General features: G+C 31.9%; 1 protein-coding gene and 1 long non-coding RNA gene across 5 annotated transcripts in view; one reads left to right on the top strand and one right to left on the bottom strand.

The window, feature by feature from the left end:
- The window catches only part of LOC105334797 (fibropellin-1), a 101,703-nt gene that overhangs the window by 17,886 nt on the left and 60,462 nt on the right, over positions 1-23,355 (top strand). The window lies entirely within an intron of this gene.
- On the bottom strand, positions 11,606-13,066 carry LOC117687939 (uncharacterized). Of its 2 annotated transcripts, XR_010711569.1 has the most exons (4): positions 13,035-13,066; positions 12,528-12,622; positions 12,112-12,252; positions 11,606-11,740 (listed from the first exon to the last, which is right to left on the bottom strand). It is a non-coding gene; the product is annotated as an uncharacterized lncRNA (long non-coding RNA). The 2 variants fall into 2 exon arrangements; XR_010711568.1 differs by lacking the exon at positions 13,035-13,066 and having other exon boundaries at positions 12,528-12,854.

Genomic DNA, 23,355 nt, shown 5'->3' on the forward strand with positions numbered 1-23,355 from the left:
GAAAATTGGAATAAACTGTGGGTGTATAGAGCCACCTTAATTAATATAAAACAAGAACCATTCTTGCACAAATGATACATATTGATATTCCATAAGCCAGATTGATGTTGAAAAACATAATTAAGACAAAATATAATGTATTTGTAAAATTAAAATTAGTTATTATGATTATCCCTATAAGTATAAACCTTCTCTGGTTCTGCTTTTGTTTGAATATAATTCACATATTTTACACAATATATATATACACAAACACTTAAATTAGAAGGAATGGTCAATTATTTAATAAAGTAAAACACAAAGCTAATTATGTGATACAAGTACACAATATAACATATAATTGGCATTTCGCATCATATGTGGTCCGTATGATTTGTCGTATTGTAAATAACGATGCTAAAACAAGTGGATTTTGCATTCGAGGAAGGTATAAGACTCTTTCAAACCCGAAATCAACAAAAATTGAATTTCAAAGATTGATTTGGAGACTTAAGTCCAAAAATCGTTTTACAGCTGCTTTCAGTTTTTCGTCAAAGTCAAGACATGAAATAAAGTGATATTATAGTTTGATTTTCAAGAAAATGTATGTGGTACTCTACAGTTTAGGCATTGCAAATTGAATATATACTATCTAAAGGACACAAGGAAGTATGAATAGTTATTCAAGGCTGAAATCACTCTGTTTATAGATTTTCGAAGGGTGGGGGTGCGGGGTCCTTGCTAAGCTAAATTTGAAAAAATTAATAATTTCATCACCTAATCCAAAAGGTGTGCGACCATTCTTTTGACGGTTGAGTCGATTTAATTTTAACTGAAAAATTTTGAACATACATTAAAATATTAAAAGATTTAGGCAAAGTTTTCGAATAACGTTTTGGTGGGTTGAGTATTTGATTTAGGTATTTATCAAGTTGAATGTAAAACAGATATTTTGTAATGAAAAGATATTCTATAAATATTAAACTATATTGCTTCTATTTTTATCTGATAAACTGATCCATAAAGAATACATAAGCAGCAATGTTATCCTTTTCCCTAGTTTTTGATTATTTTATATGTATTTATTATCTCTTGAATTATTTGACTTCATGTTATTGAAGACAGGTCACAAGTTTACCGCCATATTCATTCCACAATCAGTTGTATCTAAATCAAAATGTTTGGTCATGTTTGTTTCCTGGTTTTCTCTCCATTTCTCTTCCAACTGAGTTCCGTATTAGGGGATTGTGTGCTTAAGGAGGACTGTCAGTTTCATGACTGGATGTCATGGCAGCCTTGTACTGGTCAGTGTGGTAATCAAAAACAATTGAGACAGCGGGAGTTCTGTTGCCCCGAAAATACGAATCCCAAAACTAAAGAAAGATGTCTATCAGCTTGCTCACTTTCTGCAGATGGTAACGCGTTTGATGAATACAAACCCTGTTGGCTCTGTTACAATGGTTTATTGTTACCAAACAATATATGTAGATGCAATGATGGATATACAGGATCCTGTTGCCAAGGTTTGTCTGTTTATTATTCAACCTTACATGAAACGTACCTACTATATATGTACTTTTTTTTTTTTTTTACAATACTATGCTCAAATGCATAATTAAATATAATGCCTGGTTCCGAAAATCATTTAATAAATGCTGTTTTATGTTTCCACCACTTTTTTTTTTATTTAACCTCCCATTGTTGGCCCACCCTTCTCCCGGGGATCATGATTTGAACAAACTTGAATATTCACTACTAAATGGTGATTCCCCACAAGTTGCAACTTTTCTAGCTAAACGGACTTTGAGAATATTTTTGTTTTGTTTTATAATTTCAAACTAACTCCCTTTGAAAGAGGATGTGACCATTTTTATCAAACTTAAACCCCTTTTATCTAAAAGTGCTTATCTAAAAAAATCAAATTTTGGTTAGAATTATCCTATTGATTCTTGAGCAGAAGTAAATAATGTGAAAAGTTTACAGACTGTGGGACAGACAGTCGGACGGACAGACGGGCGGGCCCCGGTCAAAGAGTGATTAGAATAGCTTTCTTAAGCTTTAAGTTCAGGTGAGCTAAAACGTGTTTAGTTATATCTTAATTCACGATTAAAGGGGCCTTTACACGTGTGATTTCAGAATTCCACAATTCGATTATTTTACGACTTGTCAAGATTAACACAACTCAACAATGCGACTATTTTTACGATACGTTTTAATCAACCGCTCCCCAACACTGATAAATGTTTTGTTTGAAGAAAGTTTAACAAAGTTCAACAAATACATATTGATCTAAACTTGTTTATGATATTGGTATCCAGTAAATACGCGGTCGATTTTTTAAGGAAAAAGTGAAGATAAAATATTTGACTTTATATTATCATTAGAATTATTATAAAACAGCGTTCCATTGTAAATACTTGTATATCTAACACTATGCCAGAAAATTATGCCAGTGCCAAGGTGGCATTTTTCACCCGTCTAAGCTGCTTTTATCGAAAAATTCAAATATGCCATATGAAGCTTCAGTCCATTGCTGAAGGAGTCTACAACCACCTTTGTTATCAATGCATCTCACGTGTCCTAAGTTTAAATTCCGATCTGATTTGAACAAAACCCCCTTCGGATTTTAAAATGCGATAGGAAATATAGGATATCTACCTGTCCGAAATAAATTCCTCCAAGATATTCTTTTCTGCTTTTGAAATTTTGATTCCTATAGTATTGTTTTGAAAATCCTATAGTATTTTTAATATTTTCTGTATAAAATTTTTTTCTACTATGGGAATAATAATTTCTCCTATGGGATATTAATTTTTAAAGGTAAATATCATACCTGTCAGGTGAAACACACTAAAAATAAATGTTGTTTAATGCTCTCTGGATAATGGTCTATCATTTGGTCTATAAGGATTACAGTTACAAAACTGCCACAAAACTTGTCATTCTAATTCTACAGGTTGAAATTAAAGATTTGATAATCAGTACCGTACGGACAAATTTAAACAAAACATACCGGTATGTTGATAAAAGAACAATATTTGTATCGTTTCGAATGCAACACGTTTGATACCATTTTTAACTGACTAAAAACAAAAAGGAATCGAAGCTTTAAATCCTCTTAATTGACCAATCGGCTTTTGATCTTAACATTTTGATAGAAAATGCTTATAATTGTAAAATGTGTGTTCCCGATGCAACCATTCCTTGGTCAATGCGATTTTTAACTGACTTTTAAGTTTCTTACCTGCGTTTTTAAAAGTTAATTTAATATTAATACAGGTGAAGAACTTTGTAAACTATGTTATACATCAGAAAGCGTGGTACCTGTTTTTTAAACAGCTCCAAAAACTATTGTCTAATTTCTTAAATCAAGACATTCCAAATGTTTTCAAAACTTCCTTCCAATTACTCAACAAAACTAGGCTTGCAGATCAAAAAGTTGATTTATTTTCGACATCTAACGTATATTGCTTATGCAATATGAATGAATGAATGTGCCTGAAGAAAAATCAGTTTGTATGGCATGTACTCTAAGGATAACCTTAACCATTTGTTATACATAGGCAAACTTGAGACCGTTCATTCTGTCATTTCTGTGATGTCCCCTAATATACGTGTACATCGTGAAAACGTCTAACGCGACCATAGGCAGGTTTGGAACGATAGTTATCAATTTAAAAACATATTTACGATATGTCAACGTCTGTGACAATAACTATACTTGTAAAAATATAAATATGAACTATATCGTTCAACAACGTTTTAATAAAACCAAAATACCGAGCTTGTTCAGTAAGCTTATTTATGGCAACTGATTTATACATAATGTTTTTAAGAACCCTTATATATCCCTAAAGAATTCACCTACTTATTACCCAAATACAAGTTCAATTCAATTCTTTATTCGCTCAAGACCAGTTCACTGGTATTTGAGGTTCAAAATCAGTATATACAAATGTACACGAACACAGTCAAGGATCACATGTACAGTAGGAGTAATAATGACAAAAAAGGTTAAAATCACAATACAATAGGTTGTTAAAGTTGGTTTCTGGAAGAACAGACTTTGAACATTTTCTTAATAAATATTGACAAGTTTTTCTACATGTACATTAAAAGTATTCATGAGTGTGAAATATTATTTCTGTGATCATATTTGTACAATTAAAGGATATCTCCCCAAATTATGTAATTTTTCTGCCAATGAAGCTTAATTTGTATTTGGCCTGTCTTCTTTTGGAGACCCGTCTCTTCATGGTTTACTTCCAAAGTGAGGCGTGAAACCCTCATTGTATTACTAGAGGATCTCTTCATTATCTTCTCCTAATTAGCACCAATCTAGAGAGGGAGCAGGATACGGTGGGGGTGTTGTTTTAACAATTTAATTAATTCATGTCATTCAGAAAGTAAATGAAAGTCTTTACGGTTCCTTTGATCTCTAATTAGAAAATTAATTATAGAAAATAATATGTGATAAAATAATATGATATTTAAAAAATAATAAATTATGCATAAGATGCAGATTATACTTCTTTATAATTTTTAAAGTAAATGAAGTTTTAAATAATATAATGTAAATTTTATACAAATTTATGCTGGTGCCTAAACCATTATTGATTTAAAAAATAAAATGAAAATTATAATTAACTTAGAAAAATGTAGGCTGGTGCCTTAACATCTTGGGGCCTAAACATGTTTGGGCCTAAGCGTCTTATCAATGATGGGCCTAAACATCTTGGGGCCTAAAAGTCTTGCTACCTTTGAATATATATTAAGATGATATAAAATAACTTATTAACTTTTAAGTTTGTCTTTTTGGTGTCAGATTTCCTTCTAACTGACCTATTTAGGTTAACAAAAGCCCCCTCCTTTCTTTGCAATAAGCTTTGCAATATTTTTTAAATTATTTGCTTTTTATTGTTTTTGGTTAGTTTTGCGTAACATATTTCCTTGCGTGAATGATAGAAAAGACAAATACTTTTTGAACGATTGATAAAGATTTTAAAGTTACAGTGATAAAAAATCTTATGTAAACAAGGATAGTTCCATGTTTTTGTTTAATGGATTGTCCTCATCTGGGTACTTTAAAGGGGAACCTAATTTATTGTCCATTTTATGATGTAAAATCTATAATATACTTTATTTGTTTGACAAGGTCATCGACTTGTTAAATCCTTTACTAACAAGAGTAATGAATCCCATTTAGTCCCTTTAAAGGAGTAAGTGTTTTATTTGTAGTTCTTTCGGAGTTGAATTAAGAAATCGTGACAATGACGGTTAGAACATCGATAGTTCTTTTAATGTCCTGTGGGATGTTGGTTGCAGTTTATCAAGTTAAGGAAAACTGTACAACATATGGATCTGGCCCTTTTGGGGACTGTCAGATCTTCTCATGGAGATCATGGGGTAGTTGTACCGGTGTGTGTGGGCATCAAAAACGGAGCAGAGAACGTGTGTTCTGTTGTCGTAAAGATGTTTATCCACACAATCTTGAGAATTGTTTAGAACATTGCAATTTTTCCAAAGATTTTGAATCGTATCAAAACCAAACGTGTATTGTTTGTGAGCATGGTGGAACATCATCTCCCCTTGCATTTACATGTAAATGTACCCCGAACTACAAAGGGGACTGTTGTCAAGGTAGGAAACAATTTGGAAGGTTTTTTCAAACAACTTCTTTTTTTTTTAAATATAGACGTTTTATTTAAAAGTTTACTTTTTTAAAAGAACTGTTTTTTAAATAGCACCATTTCAAATATTATTTTAAAAAACAGTATTTAATATCAGTGCATGAGTGTAATTGTAAGAAATGAAACATGTACTATTGTATCATCTACAAATAACATCTAAAAAAGGAACTAAACTTCGTTGACATACATTTACTAGCGTTTTAAGTTAAAAGAAAAATCTTGTAAAAAGTAATTATAACATACCATTTTTAGCTCACCTGAACCGAAGGTTCAAGTGAGCTTTTCTGATCACCCGTTGTCCGTCGTCCGTCCGTCCGTCTGTCCGTCCGTCTGTAAACTTTTCACATTTTCGACTTCTTCTCAAAAACCACTGGGCCAAATTTAACAAAATTTGGTAAAAAGCATCCATATGGAAAGGGAATTATAAATTGCTAAAATAAAGGGCACAGCCCTTTTCAAAAGGGAGATAATTGCGAAACAGTGAGTATAGGGTGCGTGTCTTTAAAAATCTTCTTCTCAAGAACCACTGCACCAGAAATGCCAATTTTTACACAAAAGCTTGTATATATAGTGAAGATTGATTTTAAATTGTAAAAATCGTGACCCTCAGACTAAAACTGCAGCCCCAGGCGGGGTTCAAAGTTTAACATAGAAATACATAGGAACATGTTTTAAAAATCTTCTTCTCAAGAACTACTGAACCAGAAATGCCAATATTTACACAAAAGGTTGTATATATAGTGAAGATTCTAAATTGTAAAAATATACGTCGTTTCGCCAAAAGCGGAAGGTATAGAAAACTATTGTATAAGCGTAGCTAAGATCTTAAACAAACGACAATGTTAACTTTGATATTGTAGAAAATGGCAATTGAACCAACCAAGTTGGCGTAAATTGTAACAAAAAGTATAATGAGGAGTTGATAAAGCAACCCAACCAACTACCATCTATCAACCTTTTTTTGAGTGTACAATTACTTTTTAACCTCCTACATGTATACATCTGTAAATAAAATAGTTTCATTTGAATTACATTTTCTTTGGCAAAGGAGTGTTTATGTTTATCATCAAACCTGAGATTGAATCCTCCCCCAAGAGTGCGCTAAAAGAGCAATGTTAGTCACAGGTACATGTACATGTAGTGGAAAAGTATTTCATAATAGTGATGCATGTATTTTACTCTTTCATAATGAAAAACATGTAAATTTCCGAAATATTTGAAAAAATAACTAAAAGCAACAATTAAATTATATAAGATCCATTCTGGTTCTGTTTTCAGTATTGTTTTGACCTTTTTTATAGTTTAAAGTTTAAAGTTAAAATGTTGCGGAAAAGTTCATATAATGCTTGCTATACACTAGGACTTAAAAAAATAGGTTATCTATCATTAAAACCCAAAATAATGAAATATTTTAAACCTAGGTATGACAATACAAAACAGTATTGTGCATGTCGTTTCCTTATACATTGTTTTTTTGTTTATTTTTTTTCTTAGAAATAATAATTATCAGAAAAAGGCACGTCAGTTTATTTTTCAAGGCTTATAGAGTTAACTTTCAATTAATAAATTGTTCAATTTTTAATGTACCAAATATGATAAAATAAATATTAAAAAAGTTATAAAGGCTAAATACTGTTTTCAAATTGCATAGACAAAATGTATCATTTGTTTATTTGTAGCAAGAATGATATTTGGAAGATTTAATTAAAATATATGACGTTAAAGCGTATTGTTATCAAGGAAAGCTGATATATATATATATATATATATATATAGAGAGAGAGAGAGAGAGAGAGAGAGAGAGAGAGAGAGAGAGAGAACCACGATGTTTAAGAAACCAGATTCCATATACAGTATTTTACACGATTTCTAATAGACCCTAACCCATAATGATATTTTTTTAACTTATACTTATACTATGTCGAATTAAGTTAAAATATTATGAATGAACAATTCAATCTATAATGATTATGTTGTGATATGGAATAGATATGAGGTTTGTTTATCAGTTATTTTTTTAAGATTGAAATTGTTTTAAGGAATAAGTAACAAAATAAATTTTGCGAAGATATGATTGCTATCTTATTCTCAAAAGAGCTCCAAAACGAATATGTCTTATAAAAGCTATTACAATGTATATTTACGTGATGGAATGCCCTCCCATTGATATCTGTTCATACGAATACAACGATAATCAATTAAATGTTCCCACCATATATTATTGACCATCAACTTCGAAAATTACAGGGCGATCCGTTTTATGTGATTGTTATCCGACAGTTTTTCTTTGTTTTTTGTTCGGTCTTTGCTATCGTGAGATCACTACTTTAAATACGATGTGTTATTTTGCAATTATTGCTTGAAAGAAAAAGAATATGAATCGAGTGCTATCAATACTTTTGATTTCTATTACAAAGTGTCTGCTTGTAACAGCAGAACAATGCAAATCGGATGGATCTGACGACTGTCATATGTTTACATGGAGATACTGGGGAAGTTGTAATGGCGTTTGTGGACACCAAAAACAACACCGAGAACGCGTGTTCTGTTGTAGTTCTAATGTGACGCCACACAATCTTGACAATTGTTTAAAGCATTGCAATTTTTTATCCAACTTCGAAAGAATTCAAAACAAAACTTGTCGTGTTTGTGAACATAATGGTACGCTTATATCCGTATCATCTCCATGTAAATGTAGTTTACGCTACAAAGGCGATTGTTGTCAAGGTAGGAACAATGTCTCAGTTTCTTTCATATTGGTAGTTGTATGGTGTTTCATTTCAAATAAGAATGCGTTCTTTTCTACAGAAGGTTTTCAAAAGTTAAGCTTTTCTTTTACGTCTCAATTCGTGTGTGTCAAGCATTCTAAAATCTTTTCTTTTATAATTTTCCTATTTATTTCTGGAATAATTTTCATGAAAATATGCATTTTTTACCATAATTTATACTGGGAAAATCTGTTATCCATTCACGGGACCCTTTCGTAAAATATCAACAGCATTCGGGTACTTTTAATGTCGTTTGCATTGTGTGTTGAAAACTGAAGCGAAAGAGGGGTTGTTTTAGAGAAGAAAAACATGACTTTTTGCTTTAGCGAATAAATTAATATGAGGTATTTATAATCATTAATTAAATGGGCAAAACGTGGCCGAAGCCGAAACTTGGACAACCATAAAGTTAGTACACCATTAGTACACCATTTTTAACAAGTAAATGACATTCAATTTGATTGGGGGTAAAGAGTATTCTACATTTGAAAGCAATTTTACAAATATTTCTTCAATCAGGCATGCCCAATGACATTTCTTTTCACTTTGCGTATCTCAAAATACCAATTCTTTAATTTTTAACATTATTATGGAATACTGGTATTTCTTTAGTTGAAAATTGATGGTAAAATCTATTTTAAATTTTCACTTAAGAGTTTTAAACATTCCAGTAAATAATTTTTTGTGTGCTTTTACTGTCTTTATAAAATCTGTATTTTAATGTGTTTGCTAACATTATAAAAACGTGAGCTACGACTACCTGATCAGCCTATACCTGAAGTAATGATTTTCAAGTGTTATTACATACATTTTGATATGTTCGGTAGTCTACAGATAAGCACCTATTAAACCACCTGGTCGACATACCCCAGTCTCTATGGAACGTCCTTTGAATTAAACGAAAAAGCCGATCTCACCAATGAAGTTGAAAGTCTTTTGTAAATATTCAGATTTAGTCTAATTCCTCCACGGAAACGATATTATATGAACATGGAAGGACAGTTTGCACGTTCATTTAAGTTTCTATCTCCCTAACACATTACTGTCGTTATTGGTATGAACAAATATGCTCTTGCTATCTTTTAGAACTACACTTATTTAAGTGAAACAAAACAAACCAAATATACAGAAACATGAAATTGTTGGAGCTCCTTGGTACACATACACTTGCGCATTTAAAAGGATCAACAAAATCATAGAATTGACAGTTTTAATTCGTATCCCACTGAAAAAAAAATCATACTTCATGTCACATAACATCATTTTATTTTACATGTTTTTAATTCATTTTCATTACAATAAGAATCTTCTTAATATATTAAGAAGTAACCTTACAACAGCCTTTTGCATTCAGTTTCTTTAAATGGTTAGAAGAAAAATCTAATAAAAACGTTTAAAACAAAGCTTAGAAATCGTTTTTTGTTTTGCATAGATTTAAATTAAAGAAAAGGCATATCAAAAATACTTAATGTTTCACATTTGATACAAATATTTTGGGCATACACTACACAGCAAAATGTGCCACATACGTTAAACCTGTGTGATACGAATGTGACCTCACCTACGTTTAACGTGATTTAAGTACCACGTGTGTTTAACGTACGTTAATGAACATATGTGAAATGTATGTTACACGTGTGTTAGACATACGTGATACATTCCATACGCTTTACGTATGTGGATCCAACATACGTTTTTCACATGAATTACATACATTGTACGTATAACATGTAAATTACTTAAAATTAAATTACTTAGATATTTTTAATTTTTCAGTTCATTCTTGATATACTTCATCTTGCTGCTTGAATCACTTCAATTGATTACTCAATAACTTCATCTTTGGATCTTTGGAAACATTCATTTTGCATTTTCAGCTACTTGTTAATCTAAAATTAGAGTTACAGAAAAGGACAGTTTCGAGATTAAAAATGAATTTAAGGTAGTCCTATACTCGGCACTAAATGGGCTCAATCATTAAAAGCTTAGCTTTAAATGATAAAAATACATTCTAGCAATACACATACAAAAGAAAATATGCATGTTTACATGCTAGTTTGTTTGTTATCACCTCTCAGACGGGTGTACCCCCTTGCGAAAATTATTGACAATTATGATATTTGCCAGACGTCCGTTTTTCCTAAAAATAATTACCAATTCTGGGAAAAGTAGAACTGAACATACAAAATGGAGTAAAAATATTTATTTAAGCCATATCTCATCAATAATTTTTGTAAGTAAGTACGCTTTATGAACCTGATGTATCAAAATAGAATACAAAAAATGCAATGCTAGTATCGCGTTTGGTAATTTTTTTTACTATTTTATGGACTCAAACTTAAATTCATGATGTTTATTCTATAGATTGACAACTTAGAAAAAAGATTTGGTAAAATAAATTTTATGTTGATGGATTACTTTTCACGCTATAAGCTCTAAACCAAGTAGACCCTGGCGAAAAAATCCGTTAAAATCATATTTTGCTACAGTTTTCTGCCTAGATCTGTCAACAATGTTAGATATCATTAAAACATTAATTAATTGACGATTGATTAATTCGAAATAGCTTCTGTCTCTAAATTTAAAACGGTTTTAGTAAAAGAAAAATAAAATTTCGGGGGGGGGGGGGCAACAAAACAAAGAAGATATAAGCATACCTGAGATCCTGGTTAATCAGAAACTTCGTTTTTCATTTTACTTTAACAGAATTGGGTTTCTCAACATTAATCATTTCTATCTCTCATAGAATACATATTTTACCGTTCTAATTGCTTATTATTGCCATTGTTTACAACAGCGATGTAGAGCAAAATCAATACCGGGTATCTAAAACGCTTTGTAAAAGTCGAACCAATATTGTAAAATCCGTATTATGACGTAGTGCGATACTCGGACTACATTAATTCCTTGAATGATTATATTTAGATTTATATTTCATTTTATGATAAAGTAAAATTTACAAATGCCTGAGTTGCTTTTTTATTCAACAATATTGTTAAAGAATAACAGGATCCACTTCGATTTTATTGCAAATACAACATGAAGAAAGATTACAATTGTTAATAATTTTTTCTTTTATTTGCAAGCTCTCAGAGAGAGAGAGAGAGAGAGAGAGAGAGAGAGAGAGAGAGAGAGAGAGAGAGAGAGAGAGAGAGAGAGAGAGAGGCACTATTGAAGGTCAATCACAAGTATTAATTTGACAAAATAAATTTGTACCTCTAGTATATTCATCCTGATTTTTGTCCACCTCCAATTTCTTCCTTTTTAATGTTTTCCCATGACAATACTTGTTTGAACTTCTTTCTAAAATATTAATACAAACTTAAGTACATACAATCATTTAAATACATGATAAAAAATATAATTTATACATGTAAGCGGAAAATATATTTTTATGCAAATAAGCTTGAATCATTTGGGTGAAATGATATTCTAAAGTACACTTACACATAGTTTCACGTAGTCCCCAGAAAAGTGTGTGTGTGTGTGTGTGTGTGCGTGCGTGGGGGGGGGGGGGGGCAACTCCTTGATAATTCACTTTTTATATGAACATTTAAGAAACATCTTTGCTGCAACAAAAAAAAATAAGGGGGGGGGGGGGATTGGGTTTGGGTGGGGGGGGGGGGGGTTGACTGGTTACATGCCTGTATTAATCCTTATCTAAATTGAATTACCTTAATCTGTCACTAAATTAGCAACCACATTGCAACTGTCCTTGAACTCCGCGAAGAACTTTTGGATCCTGGATCATTCATTACAAAATCTTCAAGCTACATCAGAACAGATCTTTGAAACTTCTGTATTATATCCATTTGCTACAAATTATAAAACATGCATTAGACAAACAGATGTATGTATCAAAATTTTACACTTACTTTCTAAGAAATACAAATGTAGGTGTCATGCAACAGATTATCATTAATGATCCTGAACACCCAGTGACTTCTACTTTTTAAGAAGTATGTCATAGAAATCTATACCTTTAAGTTATTTATTAGGTTGGGTTTGTATGGAAAAATTTTTCCAAGCGGTGTTAATGACCCTTAAAAAAATGTTTAAATTGAGAAACGCAATTGGTATGTGTACTTACATTATGATTTTATCAATTCAAAGAGACATCTGTCATTGACTGTGTTAGCTAGTTGATGTCCTCTTCCAGGGATATGTCAAGCAGCCAATGCATGCCTATAAAAATGTTTCAATTACCATGCAATTAGAATACAACTTAATAGAGGCAATTCAGTAATAATTTCACTTAGTTGCAATGGAAGACCTACTCGTTACTTTGCATACGCTTTGCTCTCGTTTTTCTCTACTTTCAATATTTCACTTTTCAAATGCGTGTTATCCAAGATCGACATATATTTTATGGGTTTTAATAAGCATTGATTCTTCTAAATTCACTAAACCAAATAGCTGCTTAGTTGTAGCTCTCTGGGGAAACATCATTTTTACGTCATTAATTCAACCCGAATTTTCCCGGAGAACACAGTTACAGCTCCGTGGTACATGTTTACTCTTTTGCCATCGGTAATTGTACGATATAATTTTCAAATCCAATTAAATAAAAACGAATGCTTGACAATCATTAGGCTACCTCTGCTAAATTCATCTTCTGCCTCCGTGACGTAAAAATGTGACGCATATTTTGTCATCGTCATTCGACAAAACTAAAACCGATTTCGTGTTACATTGTAATTCCGGATTCGTTATCGAATTAATTTTAAGAAGACACGTGGCTTCTGTTAATGAAACAACTTTATTTATAAAGTTTAAACCAATAAACATGCACAGTAGCAAGGCTTTTCTTCACACATGTTCACATGCATTCATTTCAGAGACATCAGTGATAAAGCAACATCAGAAATGTAGTTACATGCAGATCATGCGCGGATCCAGAAAATTTTGTCCGGGGGGGGGGGGGGGGGGTCCGAAGGATAATTGTGTTTGCCCGGGGAGGAGGGGGGAGATCCGAGGCATGTTTGCGATAATTTTACTGTGTAAATTTCATTAACTTTCATTTTCCGGGGGGGGGGGGGGGGGCGGGGGGGGGGGGGGGTCGCCCCCCTTAGGTCCGCGCATGCAGATAATTTTAATGTCAAGTTATTTAAATGCATGCCTTCACACATATGTAAAACATATATTATTAACGCACGTGTAACATATGGTTTTTAGAACTGATGTTAACCATGTGGTTGAGATCTACATATGTAAAACATATGGTTCACATACGTTTAACATGTGTAAAATCTAACGTATGTTAAACATATGTGATGTTGAACGTATGTTATCACACGTATGTTAACCATACGTTTCTCAACATAATTATGAGTAACATACGGTTTGACTTCACGTGTGTGTTACGTATGTTTAACATATGCTGTATATGTGTTAAGTTCAAACATATGTGAAACGTATGTAGCACAATTAGCTGTGTAAGAGCTTCTGTCTTTTAAATCGAGCTGTACATTATCTAAATAAGCTTTACATTTGTGTTGACGACTTACCGTTTTAGTATTTACATTCCTACATGCATGTATCTTGTTTTCCCCTCCCTTCATTCTTTTAAAACGTGTCTGAAATAAATAATGCGGAGTAACATACTTGATATATTATAAAAAATAAAATTATAAAAATTCATGCCAAACATTATTAAATTTTCATAGTAAAGTGAATAAGGATTTCCACTTTCGTTCAATTATTTTGTTTCCTAAATTATGTAACTGTTCCATCAAAAGATTTTATGAGAAGTTTTGATTTTTGACTTTTGACAATATTGATTTGTTGCAATTTATCATATCTTATAGATTTGTCTTGTGGGCTTTATTTACTTTTTGATAATTTCTTATCAAAAGTTATGCTTTTGAGTTATTACGTAATATAATTTATTTCCTTCAACGGTCATTATCGTTTTTGGGGGGTTGACAGGAGATGACATAACAATTTCATGTGGAAGTATCGATTGTGATCCAAATTTAATTTTATCATTTAGAGTGAAATGTGAAATCATTTTCTTTTTGAGAACAGAATTTGAAATTAAATAAAAAGTTGTTCTTTAAAGTACTTTCAAAAAAGAAACAATACACTACGAAAGTTACAGATATTAGCATATACAGGTATGATATTAATAAGTACAGTGTAATTAGTTCTTTTTCACGCAGATAGATTATGATTATGTGTTATTATCTCGCAAAGCATGCAAATTGCCATTTGTTATGAAAAAAAATGAATTAGCATATTCTTTTTATGACCTACTAGACTTTGACCCGTGCGTGCACGGGTTGACATTGCATATGATAGCGAACATTTACGAAATCGATCATCGACACCCCGTATTGTTACTATTTACATAACCAAGCTTTAAGCCTACAATAATGCTATTAATTTCACTACACTCTGCTTAGTTAGAATAACTGTGTCTCGGGACAGACCTTCACAACAGTTAAAATGCCTCCCATATACCCGTAATGCTGGAGAAAACGTACCCAGGAGAAAACATACCCAATTTACCCGGATACGTTTAATTTTCTCTAAGAGAAAATGTACCCTATGAAAATAGTAAATAATGGTTTTCATAGATATTCTTAAATGAAACAAAATAAAATATACAATGAACATCTGCGCGGGGAGGCAATACATAATATTACATAATAATAACTGCTGAGGTATTTAATTTATTATCACTAAAATTAAAATCAGGAGATCTTGCATAGAGAAACTCAAATCGGTAAGGCTACCGATAAATGGATAATTAGAAGAAGTAGACTGATACCACTTTATGGCAGGTCATTATTTCGTATTAAAATAAAAGTTGCTACAATTATTATAAAGATATTATTCATAACATGAATATATTTCTATAGTCTGTCCCAAGATATTTATGCTGCATATTTGAACGATTTTTAATAAAAATACACATACCTGTGACTGAAGTGCAATTAAAATCGATGAAAAGGAAAATTCCCAAGATAACTTCATTCACACATTATCAGTTTTCCCTCGTAAAAATTCACAGGAACGGAGATTTATAATGGGGAATGTTGACATCTTTCATTCGGAAATACTCGGGACCCCTCGCGCAATTTTTCAACGTTATCATCTGGGCGTCTTCATCTCCTTGGCAATGGAAAAACCTGGTAGACTTTTTATTTTTAGCCGTGTACTGATACCCGACAAGCTAGAGGGGGCGTTTCAAAGGGGAAATCTTGGGATTTTTTCATACTATTGAATGAACATCGTCTGAACCAAGAGGTTATTATAAATATTGAATAATTTAAGAAAATATGCGGCAAAAATATCTTGGGACAAACTATATACATTTATGCATTAAAGTAGCATTTGAAAATTATTTTAATATGCCCAACCCCTTTAAAATTATAAAGTATTCAATTCATATATCTATAAAATTCTATATCAAATTTCTATTTATTCATTATGCAAAATAGTATTTAAAAGTATTTTTAAGTAGTATAATTATGATTTTCATAGAGTACGTTTTCTCTTGGAGAAAACGTACCCTAGAGATTGGGTACGTTTTTTCCTTGGTACGTTTTCTCCTGATACACCGTAATGTAGCAAAAAATTACAGGATTGCTCTGAAACGATTTTGGATTAAATTAATGAAGCTATATTGAAAATAACAGTTGAATTATTCATAACAAACCATTTTGAGGTTGTAGCTACCTTTCATCAAATCTTTAAAGGTGGCAGGGGATAGTTTCGAAGGGAAGGAAAGACCCGGTCAAAATTTTGAAATAAAGGGAGAACCTGGGGTTTGGCTGGTTATTTGAGGGGTATAAATTGCTAGAATATCTATTGCATTCATTTTTTGGATAGAGGAGCTCATGTCAATTTCATTGATATATGACACTTTGATATGGAATAAAAATGCGAAACTGAGGCCAAAATTTTCACTTTCGGTTTTGTGCTTGAAAAGTAGGGTGGGTTCAGAACACGAAATGTCACTCAAAAAGAAGGTGATTGACCCCCCATCAATTGGTGATTATTTGCATGGGTATACATTAAGCTACAAATCCTATGGTAGTTTATGGCAGTTGCTCGGGACTGGAGCGTGGTTCTGGACCCGTGAAAATGTGAAAAAAGGGCAATTTTTCAGAAAATTTTGAGACCGTCCCTGGCTGTTCTTTATAGTGCTATATGTAAGTTGTACTTGTTTTATTCTGAAATGTTTAAAAATTCTCAAGAGTCGGGACCATGTGTCCCCTGCATGCAAACCAATTTTAGCAAATTTAAAAATCCACTGAAAAATTAAATCTCATATATGAGCACTATCTGCCTCACATTTCCTCGACCAAAAAAACTATCCCCTGCCACCTTAATTCATATTAATGAAGAATTACAGTGTACACACTTTTTTCACCAACGTTTTGCTCGCTTCGAATTTACACACCATGCTGACTTTCGAACTCTCGTGATTTTTCATATTAAATGGACTGAGTTGGAGTTATCTCCCGTATTTCCTTTGATAAATAGAATATATGACAAATTTTCAATGATTTACGTGTATTTGTATTATCGTTTCTGAGATTATCCATGCAAATGTGATATTGTGGAAATAAAACATTAGCGTGAATGTAATGCGCATGCGCAAGATTGTAAAATCCAAAAAAATCAGATGATTTCCGGATTTTTTAAAGGAATTTTCGTTGATTATTAATAAGCAAAGCTTGATTGAGAAAAAATAAAAGCAAATTGGTAATCTTCAAGTACCAATAATGTTTAAAATATATAAAACAAAAGACAGTACGAGATAATTATTCTTCAAATACTATTTAATTCTATGTTTTTACTTCTGTTTCATTTTTTTTCATAAAATCTTCACAACATTTTATTATATATAAAATAATATATATTTTGTTTGACAAGTCTTAATAGCAATTATTTCCCAGAAATGATTTTCTTAGAAGTTTATTAAATTATGCTTTGTCATGAATAAGATTTAACAAAAGTACAATTTTGAAAATAATTACCTTTAGGATTTATATAGTGAACGGTCAATGTCATCTCTCATTTTGTACTGCTTTTTTATCCCGAACTTAGAGTTTTGGTTTATTTAGAGTTTTTAGACATATATTTTTGATACCACTATGTAACTATATTTTGTAATTATATTATATAATACATAACATAATTATAATACTAAAATAAATAATACTAGCGTAAAACGTTACAATTAAATGATTACATGTATGCTTTTAAAAGTGCACAAAGGCGTGCTTTAACAAACTGATCGACTAGTTCTATTTCTACATGTAGATATTAAAACAAATGCAAAACGTCAAAGTAAACTGCAAATTGATAATAGTCACTGTTTTGTCTTATTCTACTTTTTGTAGACGGAGATTTTGTGTACATCGTGTTTATTCGTCTCTAGATGGAAACTTTTGGACTTATCAAAACACAAAATTGAGAAAAGAGGAGCAACTTGTTCATTTTAAAATTGGTGATAGTCTAATAAGAAGGGTTATCTCTCGTTATCTTTATGACGAATACACGTACAGTGCATCAGTTAAATAATATGAATGGTTTTTAATGCATTTTCTTATCAACCAAGATTTTTTAAACTGTGGCATATTTAATTATAATCAGTTCCCTGCATTTTCTAACACTTGGGGTTTTCCTTTTATTTTTGACATATTTACCTTTGAAGAAGTGAACAGGCATATTAGCAATTTACCAATTTCTCTCATTGAATAACTGTAAACTTTGAAAACGAAAACGATATTTTTGAACAAACATTCTACTCTGTGAGTGCCCTAAAGTGATCAGCAGTCAGTTTGTCTGTCTGTCTGCCTGTCAGTTATCTCTTGTCTTGAGCATAAGTGTTTCCCTTCAACCCAGTATAGCTCTTAGGTTTTTTTTTATCTTAGTTCAAACAAACTTCTATATCTATTTCATAGTCCAGGTCCGATTTTCATTTTCTTTCTACTGCCTTTGTTCATATACTAACTGCGTTATACTATATTTATAAAGGGTTTGTTTGAGATATGATGTGCTCATATCAAAGTCAGAGAATAAAGTCACATTGGAGTTCTGTCTAAAATACTCTTTTTTCCATTATGTTGTTTACTAAAGCAGTCTCTTTGTGATAATTACAATGTAAAGGATGTCTTGTTAATAATTGATCATATCGGTGTAACAGTGCGGATATTAATGTTTTCACAAAAGGGATTGTTTTTGGTTTACTATTGAGAATTGGTTTTGGTTAATTGTCATTATGCATTGGCATGTATTATTTGGATATAAAACATACATCATTAGAAGCCGTAAAATTTGTCAATCAAAATTGATCTGATGTTATTCTTATCTTTTTTCAAGAGGAAACCCTCAGTAACAGGTGTCTTGTGCTTTGTGAATTGCAACTGTATTTCCTTTTTCAAAACATTTTGGTGAAACATTTAAACGTTAAAAATATAAAGAGTAAAACTGGATTCTTTGGGGTTAACATATTACATATATGTAGCATACAATTTTTTAACAAAAAATGAAAGCAAAATATATCTAGACAATACTGTTCTTAAAGGATTTTACGATTAAGATTTAAAACGTCTTAACTGAATGACAACTGCCAAAATCAGTAGTTCGTCGTAATATTTGTCCATAAGAAATTCTGAAGAATGAGAAGAAATTGAAGTCGAGAAATTTAAGTTAGTTAACTTTATCATAAAGCTACTAGCTTACACACGATATCGGTATATGATATATTGGGTTAATATGAAGGCAAAATGTTTGGATAGGCTGCTTGCTTTTTACTAGATACAACACAATTGTAATTTGCATGTGTTACCTTAAACTGAAAATGCAAATTTAGTAGTAATCTTATTTATCCAGAGGGCACTACACATGTACATGTATTCACAAGTTATTATTGTATTTCTCGTGTGATGAAGTACATTTCTTTAAAAAAAAAAGCTTAGGTTACCTTAGTAGAATTTAAGCGTTAAAGATGGAACAGATGGGGTTTAACATGACTCAAAAAAATCCCAAGATTCATGCTTGGTGTCTTGGCTATGATATATATGATTTCGAATCGTCTAGCTAATGGTTAGACTTAGATTTAACTTGTTATCCTCGCAGAATTCAAAGTTGAAAAAAAAATAAAGAAAAATATAATAACAAAGAAAATCATTTTCATTAAATACTTGTGACAGGTTTAACGAATCATCACATTATTAATATATTGGTATGTGACGTGCACTACTGTGCTCACCGTTGTATCACTAGTGATTTGATTAAGAGTATTTCATAATTTAAAGAAATTGTTTTACTTATACGCTTACATTTACTATATAGTACGTGTAGCCAAGGACTGAATAACTTTTCAGAGGATTAATATTTTATCTTGATAATAGTCATGTGGATTTTCGAGGATGGGTTACTTTACTGTGTGATTAGGGTGAAAAATAGTTTAAAAGGGCACTCTGTGCTAGAAGTTTGCTTCACGCATGGAACATTGTTGGATCTTGGATGAATTTTATTACAATTAGATTAAGAACTAGATCTCGTTACGAGTAACGAGTAGGTCTTCCGTCCGATTTTGTTTTCATATGATACGATGAAATATCGATATTCTCTGCCAAATCTGCGATCTTGGTGAATCTAGGTTTTTTGTCTCGAGACCGAAAACGGACGAACAAAAGAGGTTTATGAAAATAAAAGCTAGGGTTTTTTATACATATGTTTAGTGTACACTACTGTTAATCATAGCAGATGAAACACCAAGGATAATCAGTTAAACTTGTGAAAAAAATGAATTGTTTGAACTCTTCTGGTGAGTACCGGAAGTGACGGTTGACAAAAGAAAACCCGTTAAATATATCTTCAATTGATTATCTATCATTTATAAAAGTTTGTGTCTCAATCACTTACAGTGACTAAAATCTCGCTGGTATCAATTTTGTAAAAAAGGCTAAGTACCAAAGATATTTGAAATCTTGCTTGTTTTCAAGTTATCTGTAACATAGTTTACGAGTGTCTTGGCTCCTCATTTAAGGGGCCAGCCCCTTTTTCTTGAGTTCAATCGAAAGTTCTCACGAATACTAACATTTTTTGTTCTTACACCCATCTAAAATTGTTGTTCATTTTTGAGATACAAATGATTGAATATTTTAGGGGCCAGCCCTATAGATCCTTAATGGGGACAGACTTTGGAGTTTTGATTAGTGGAATTGATTAGAATCATCAATGCAAACATTTTCTTTTCTACATTGCCTAACAAAATATGTCTCCTTCTCTAGATATATTGCATCAAAGTTTAAGTACTTTGGCCCCTTAAAATCCCTAATTACGTCATAAATGGGTGTGAAAATGATTTTACCTGATAAATATTGCTACAATCAACAACTTTGCTTCTATATTGCATTACAAAATTTTGATCGTTTTTAAGTTATTTGCAATAGAGTTTACGAGTGTCTTGGCCCCTAATTTAAGGGGCCAGCCCCTTTTTCTTGATTTTGTTGGAAAGAACGTTTAATTATCTACTATTTTTGTTATATATGTCTTAACAAAATATCAACTGATAAAAAGATACAGATGAAAACGTATGAAGAATTTGAATGAAAATTCGTACCCAATTTTCGTGCCTAGGCGAGCTCCAAGAAATGGCGCCACTGGCGTAAAACAAAATAATAGTGCACAACTTCAGACTATAGACTACCTATCCTGAAAATTTCATAGTCATATCTCTGATAGTTTCTGAGATCAGCTCTGCACAAAATAGGTCGTAAAAATGTACAAAATGGCCGATAAATCGGTACCGGAAGTGCCGACAGGAAAAATCTCAAAAACGTATGAAGTTTACATCAAGACTCATCTTCTCTGAAAAAATGGTCGAAATCGGTCGAATAGTTTTCGAGAAATCTCGTGCACAAAATTTGTGGAAAAAAATAATAATAACTAGATCTCGTTACGAGTAACGAGTAGGTCTTCCGTCCGATTTTGTTTTCATATGATACGATGAAATATCGATATTCTCTGCCAAATCTGCGATCTTGGTGAATCTAGGTTTTTTGTCTCGAGTCCGAAACGGACGAACAAAAGAGGTTTATGAAAATAAAAGCTAGTTTTTTTTTATACATTTATTTAGTGTACACCACTTTTAATCATGGAAGATGAAACACCAAAGATAATCAGTTAAACTTGTGAAAAAAATGAATTGTTTGAAGTCTTCTGGTGAGTACCGGAAGTGACGGTTGACAAAAGAAAACCCCTTAAATATATCTTCAATCGATTGTCTATCATTTATAAAAGTTTGTGTCTCAATCACTTACAGTGACTAAAATCTCGCTGGTATCAATTTTGTAAAAAGGCTAGGTACCAAAGATATTTGAAATCTTGATTGTTTTCAAGTTATCTGTAATATAGTTTACGAGTGTCCTGGTCCCTCATTTAAGGGGCCAGCCCCTTTTTCTTGAGTTCAATCGAAAGGTCTCACGAATACTAACATTTTTTGTTCTTACACCCATCAAAAATTGTTGTTCATTTTTGAGATACAAATGATTGAATATTTTAGGGGCCAGCCCTCTAGATCCTTAATGGGGACAGACTTTAGAGCTTTGATTAGTGGAATCGATTAGAATCATCAATGCAAACATTTTCTTTTCTACATTGCCTATCAAAATATGTCTCCTTCTCTAGATATATTGCATCAAAGTTTAAGTACTTTGGCCCCTTAAAATCCCTAATTACGTCATAAATGGATGTGAAAATGATTATACCTGATAAATATTGCTACAATCAACAACTTTGCTTCTATATTGCATTTCAAAATTTTGATCGTTTTTAAGTTATTTGTAATAGAGTTTACGAGTGTCTTGGCCCCTAATTTAAGGGGCCAGCCCCTTTTTCTTTATTTTGTTGGAAAGAACGTTTAATTATCTACTACTTTTGTTATATATGTCTTAACAAAATATCAACTGATAAAAAGATACAGATCAAAACGTATGAAAATTTTGAATGAAAATTCGTACTCAATTTTCGAGCCCAGGCGAGCTCCAAGAAATGGTGCCACTGGCCTAAAACAACATAATAGTGCACAACTTCAAACTATAGACTACCTATCCTGAAAATTTCATAGTCATATCTCTGATAGTTTCTGAGATCAGCTCTGCACAAAATAGGTCGTGAAAATGTGCAAAATGGCCGATAAATCGGTACCGGAAGTGACGACAGGAAAAATCTCAAAAACGTATGAAGTTTACATCAAGTCCCATCTTCTGTGAAAAAATGATTGAAATCGGTCGAATAGTTTTCGAGAAATCGCGTGCACAAAATTTGTGGAAAAAAATAATAATAACTAGATACGATCTCGTTACGAGTAACGAGTAGGTCTTCCGTTCAATTTTTAAACGATAGCATTAAAATATCAATGACATTTCAGAATTCCCCTCAACCACTCCCTTTCAGAAAATGTAAACGATTGTCATTATCCTTTAAAATGCTTAACAAAAAGTTTTGCTTTTTCTCATACAGAACATTAAAGATGTAAGATTTTTGTCCCCTAAAATCCCTAATTACGTCATCAATGGGTTTGGAAATGAGTTCTACAAACTGATATTGTTACGATCAATAACTTTGTTCCTACAATGCATTACAAAATCTGTATCGTTTTTAAGTTATCTGTAATAGAGTTTACGACAGTCTTGGCCCCTAAATAAAGGGGCCAGCCCCTTTTTCTTGAGTTCATTCGAAAGGTCTCACGAATTATAACATTTTTTGTTCTTACGCTTATCTAGAATTGTTGTTCATTTTATAATTACAAATGATAGAATATTTTAGGGGCCAGCCCTCTAGATCCTTAATGGGGACAGACATTGGTGTTTTGATTAATGGAATCGATTAGAATCATCAATACAGATATTTTCTCTTCTACAATGCTTAACAAAATATGTCTTCGTCTC

This window comes from Magallana gigas, chromosome 3 (genome assembly GCF_963853765.1).
Source record: "Magallana gigas chromosome 3, xbMagGiga1.1, whole genome shotgun sequence".
Classification (NCBI taxonomy): Eukaryota; Metazoa; Mollusca; class Bivalvia; order Ostreida; family Ostreidae; genus Magallana; species Magallana gigas.